Below are 5,891 nucleotides of genomic sequence, written 5' to 3' on the forward strand. Positions count from 1 at the left end.
TAATTGTTAAGGTAGGCTAGTAAAGTTAATGAGCATATATTGACACAAAAGTTTACATAGCATACAAGATTAACAAGCGTCATATAGTTTCATGTTTAAATGTGGATAAAGTGTGATTAAAAATAAGTTTCAAGTGTTGCATGTTTTGTGTAAAATACATGTTGCACCCAAAGTGTTTAAAAGTAAAATGGGATCGAGTATACTCACAAATATTGCATATGCTTTCTGATTATCCAAGCGTGACGAGGTTGTCGAGATTAGAAGGGTGAATGTGTTCGATTTAGAGTTTAAGGGATGTTTATATTCGGGTTTAAGGACCTAAATACAAAAGTGTAAATATGAGAAAATAATCATCTTAGACTTAATACTCGTTTTTGACACTATAGAACCCGTATGGGTTAGAATGATTTCATGGGTTAAAACGCCCATTAAAATCATAACGAGAGGTTAAGTTCTTAGATGGTGTACTTAGTACCATGACATATCAACAGAAATGTGTACCATCAAGATTAGCAATATGTGCTTCATACGATTATTAAAATCACAAATAAAACTAACAACAATCAAGGTACCTTGAATAAGCCATCCATGAATAGCACTTTAATTAGTTGTAGGTCAGCCCAACTCAGCCTCACCTGTATCAAACCCGACTAAATATACCCAACCCGTCCCACCAGCCCATTCCCTTGTTAGCTAATCTTTTTTGACCGATTTGAAATTGAAAATAACTCAAATTAGCCCATGGTTTAAAATGCTTAAAAGGCAATTGAAAATTATATCCACACAAACATTATATAGTAGTTCTTCCATTGCTACCCTCATGCATTTGGCTTCTTTATAATGAAAAACGTAGATGTTATACCCCGAAAAGGTAATGAAAGCAAACCAAATATTTTTTTTTAAATGCTCACAAAATTGTAAAACTAAAGCAGTTGAATCTACAAAAACACATATTGAATGATGATCGATGGAATTACCTCACCAAATAACTTACAGTCGCATCCAAACTTGTTAGACCAACACCCAATACTACCAAAATCACCAACGAAGCTGCTACCATCGTCAATCATCAATTGTCCGGTGACCAGAGGTCATCTCCACCGCCAGTAGTCACCACTGTCGCCTCCATTTCTCAAAAAACCAAACATCAGCCATGGTTAAACTTTAGATCTGACCAAAACTACCAAATATAGCTCGGAATAAAACTTACAGAAGCCGGATCTTACCTCTTTATAGAATAATCTCACATGCAGTAGGTCTCTATTCTGCACCCACTGTCTTCCATCGTCACAGTTCTAAGTCAAGAACCACCACCGCAAGTCACCACTGTCTCCGATAAGTGGCCCCAACCACTATTGTTGTTGCATGTTGTCGATAACTGGGTCGGTTTAGAGTTTCGACCAACCTAATAACACTCCTTTGTCCAACAGTTTATACTTGTACTAAACATAACTACAAAAACAACATTATTAAAATAATAAGTAATTACTATTTAATAACACTAATAATGGATAAAAACGTTATGAATCAGCCCAGCCCGACTTCACTTATACTAAACTTTTTATCTCTTAGGCACAAACCAATTGTGACACATTACCCAAACTATTCGCAGCCCGGCCGGCCCATTTTTACCTCTACCCATTATAAATACGAACAGGTATAGATATAATATACCTGAGTGAACATGGGTCCCATAGCAGCATGAAGTGGATGTAGGGTAGAGCAAGCAGCAAGGACAAACATTATTCTAGCCACTACACCTTTAACGAATTTTTCATAAAAACGAAAGGGTAGTGATGGTTGCAGGTTGGGAAGACTTGCTGTCTTTTCCGATGGTATAACCTGGGAAGATCCGAACAACCTAACGCTTGTCATGCTTCAACTGCGGAATGTTTGCATGTAGCTCAGGGGAAGGCATGACATTCAGATTGCAAAATTTCGCTTTAAACATAGGCTTAGCAAATCTAAATGCATCATTTAGCAGCCAATATAACATACAGAAACATAGTAATTGGCTGCAACATCCTATCTACTTTGACCCAATCACTCTGGATATTTGAGAGAAAAACATGTAATTAGCCATTGTAATGAATTCTAAAACAAACTTACGTACTAAAGTTATAATAAATTTAATAGCAAAATGGGTAGAATTACATACTCTTTCTCAAGTTCTTGTAGCTGCACATGAACTGATTGTTCTTCTCAGATTTCCTCTTTTTCGTTTCTTCTAGTTCTGGAATAATGGCTCTAAGTTTTGCCTTTAGGCTCTTTATGTTTGGATCAGACTACAAATATAACACATTATGCAGCCAAAATCAAGAACTGATAGTGAATGTTTTTATAACCATATCTAACTCATTGAATGGATTCACTTCTCTACATTTTAAAAAGCAAATAATAAATTTTCAAATAGCCAATTGTATAACACATTGATTATCATGTGAATATCAAATCACTGAATGTAATGAAAGAATTACAGAATTATAAGGGTACATTCACCTAAAGTTCATCAGGGGCCATGAACCTTTCAGCAAAACTTCTGTAACACATTAATTGTAGCTAATTTTCTTCTAAGTCACGAAAATAAACTCACTGAAACCCTAAATAAGCGGCGGCAAGTGAGCAGATCCAGATCTAGAAACTTTGTGGGTTTGAAATTTGAAATGAGCTTTTGAATAGCTATTATCCCTAAACATCAATGAGTATCACAGTTCTCGAAAGACATGAAAAAAAAAAACCCTAGAAGTCGTGCCAAATAACAGTCTCACTCCAAACTGTCAACATAATGAAACCTCAACAATATTGAACAACCTGTCAGCGATGTAGACAAATGGTTACACTACGTTCTACAAAGTTGATAAAAAGAACAATAAACAGATTTAAAAATCAAACATCACAATGAACAAAATGCTAAATCAAACCTGGTAATAAAGATAAAAAAACAGACCTCTGGCCATCGGTTCTGGGCCGCTGGGAGTGGCCACCGGTTGGCCAATATGGACCCTAGGTCGTCGCCGACAACCTCAGTCGTTGGGAAGGTCAACAACCACGGTGAACCACAACGAAAACCACCTTAATTGCCGTTGCTTCGTCTTCAACAACCATCACTATGGAGAAAGAGAGCAAAGAAGGAAGAATAAAGCTGGTATAAGACTATCCGCAATGCAACGGCCTGCATTTACTACATGCATCCTAGTCATCACTACCACATCAGCTTTTAACCCATTCTTTCCACATGCATTCTCTCTCGTCTTTTTAACTCCAACCTATCCTTCCCACATGCATCCTCTCTCTTACACATCACCATTTCTTTTTCTATCTTAAAAACATTTAAAGGGCCCACCTTCACCTTCTCTCTCCTGCATGTAGGTGCACTTCCCTACATGCAACCCCCTTAAATGCCACCTACCCTAATGCTTCCTTTACAAATGCATCCTCCACATCATTAAGTGCAACCCCCCCAACAAGAAGCGTTGGGGCCAGTCTAACCTAAAAAGAAGGTGAAGAAAAACCTGGAGATCTAGTGATAAGGAAGAACATAGAGGCTACCTTCGATCTTCACCCATATGCCTCTTTCTCTCTCCCTCTCGCTAACGTTCTCTCACTCATCTCTGCAAATGAAAAGGTGTATGGGGAATTGGGTATGAGCGGGAGTTCAAAATGAATGCAAATTTTGGACTGTGCAGATCACCATTTGTGTGGTGTCCTTCGATAAAAATGAACGGTGCAGATCGCAATCTGTGTGATATCTCGAGTGCAATCCATGTGATGTGTTTCTTGAGCATAAAAGGCTTGTACATCATGCATCAATGAAATTTTAAGTAAAGTGGCAAATTACCTTAAGTTGCCCTTCTAATATGCTTATTAATATAGTATAGATATAGATATATATAGGGGTCCGCTAAAATGAAAACCACCACCTTCAGTTGTGAAAACCGTGAGAACCACTTTTCAACCATTGGATCTTGGAGATGGATGGATGAGATTAAAAGTAATTAAAACTAATATTAAATCCTTTTTGTCTTATTATGTTTTTAATATTTTAATGTCAAAATGGTAGTTTAGTAAATTTATTAAACGTTTTTACGAGCTGTTTTTTTACGCCCCGTTTTTTACGCGCCGTTTTACGCCCGGTTTTTTTGCGCACCCTTTTTACGCGCCGTTTTTATGCCCACTTTTTTTAAGCGCCTATTTTACGCGTCGTTTTTTACGCCCCATTTTTACACGCCGTTTTTTACACCCGGTTTTTAACGCGCCGTTTTTTTTTACATGACGTTTTTTACGCCCCGTTTTTACTCTCCGTTTTTTTACGCGCCGTGTTTTTTTACGGATAACTTTTTTATATGAAAAAACTTTTTTTACGAAAAACTTTTTTTTTCGAAAAGTTTTTTTTTATGAAAGACTTTTTTTACGAACGACTTTTTTTATGAAAGTAAAAATGAGGCGTAAAAAACTGCACGTAAAACGGGGCGTAAAAAGGCTCGAAAAAAACCGGGTGATAAAACGGCACGTAAAAACGGGGCGTAAAAAACGGCCTAAAAACGGGCAAAAAAACGGCACGCAAAAAACGGGGCGTAAAACGGCCCGTAAAAAAACCGCACGTAAAAACGAGATGTAAAAACGGGGCGTAAAAAAACCGGCTCGTAAAAACGTTTTTTTGTAAAAAAAATCTTGAAAAAATTCTGATTTTAAAATATTGTTTAATAAAAAATCTGATTTTTAATAAAAAAAAAATTAATGTAATGAGACAAAAAAGGTAATAAAAAACAATAAATGTAATAAGACAAAAAAACAAATTATGAGCTAAGAGAGAGAAACTAATTGATGTGTGATGGAGAGAGAAAGAGAGAAGACTTTAAAAAAGATTTGACATATTGAGTAAATTACTATATTACCCTTTATGTTTTAAAATAACAATGCATATGTGTCATAGTCTGATTGGTGGAGGGGAGTTCTCGCGGTTCTCGCAACTGGGGATGGTTTTCATTTTAGCGGTTCCCTATATATATATATATATATATATATATATATATATATATATATATATATATATATATATATATATAGGGGATGGATCATGAGAAAACTAGTTTAAATGAGAAAACCAAAAAACTAACTAAAAAAACCTAAAAAAATACCAATTTTTTTTTACAATTTTTTAAAGAAAAAATTTTTTATGTATGGAAAAAAATTTTCAAAAATTTTTTTTTTTTGTACTGCACATGTGCACTAATACGGAAAGCCTAAACCACTTAACCCACTCCCCACCGACACCCCCCAAAAACCTAACCCCCCCCCCCCACCACTCCCCAAAAACCTAAATTCACCCTCCCACCAAAAGCCTAACCTCCCCCCACCCCCCAAAAACCTAAACCCCCCCACCCCCCAAAAACCTAAAACTAAACCCTAAACATAAACCCGAAAAAAACCTAAACCCCCCACCCCACCCCCCCCCCCCACAAAACCTAAACCCCCCCCCCTCCTCCCACACCCAAAAACCTAATCCTAATCCTAAACCTCCAAAAAAACTAACCCTAAGAGCTAAACTAGACTCAAAAAGCTAATTTTAAGCATGTAATGCAATTGTAGTACATGTTATATTGCACATGTGCACTACTATAATAACAGTGTTGAAAACAAGACGACACCATAAATCTTTTTTTATGTCATAAAAAATATGCTCGAATATACTTGAATGAAAGATAAGAAAATTTGTGATCTTATGGTGCCATTTTTGTTTTAAAATGATAACGTATGGAGAAATGAGAAATGTTTGAAAAGTTATATATATTTTTTTCCAATTTTACCCCTCCTTCATTAAAAGTCCCCCCTCCTTCATTAAAAGTCTCCATCCCCCTCCTTTTTAGTGGATTTTAGTTAGTTTTCTAGTT

At 36.2% G+C, this 5,891-nt stretch overlaps 1 long non-coding RNA gene across 1 annotated transcript; it reads right to left on the bottom strand.

The window, feature by feature from the left end:
* Positions 1-1,590: 1,590 nt before the first annotated feature.
* Positions 1,591-3,152, bottom strand: LOC118479738. Its single transcript, XR_004860346.1, has 3 exons — positions 2,922-3,152; positions 2,500-2,811; positions 1,591-2,285 (listed from the first exon to the last, which is right to left on the bottom strand). It is a non-coding gene; the product is annotated as an uncharacterized LOC118479738 (long non-coding RNA).
* Between the last annotated feature and the right edge of the window lie 2,739 nt (positions 3,153-5,891).

This window comes from Helianthus annuus, chromosome 6 (assembly GCF_002127325.2).
Source record: "Helianthus annuus cultivar XRQ/B chromosome 6, HanXRQr2.0-SUNRISE, whole genome shotgun sequence".
Lineage (NCBI taxonomy): Eukaryota > Viridiplantae > Streptophyta > Magnoliopsida > Asterales > Asteraceae > Helianthus > Helianthus annuus.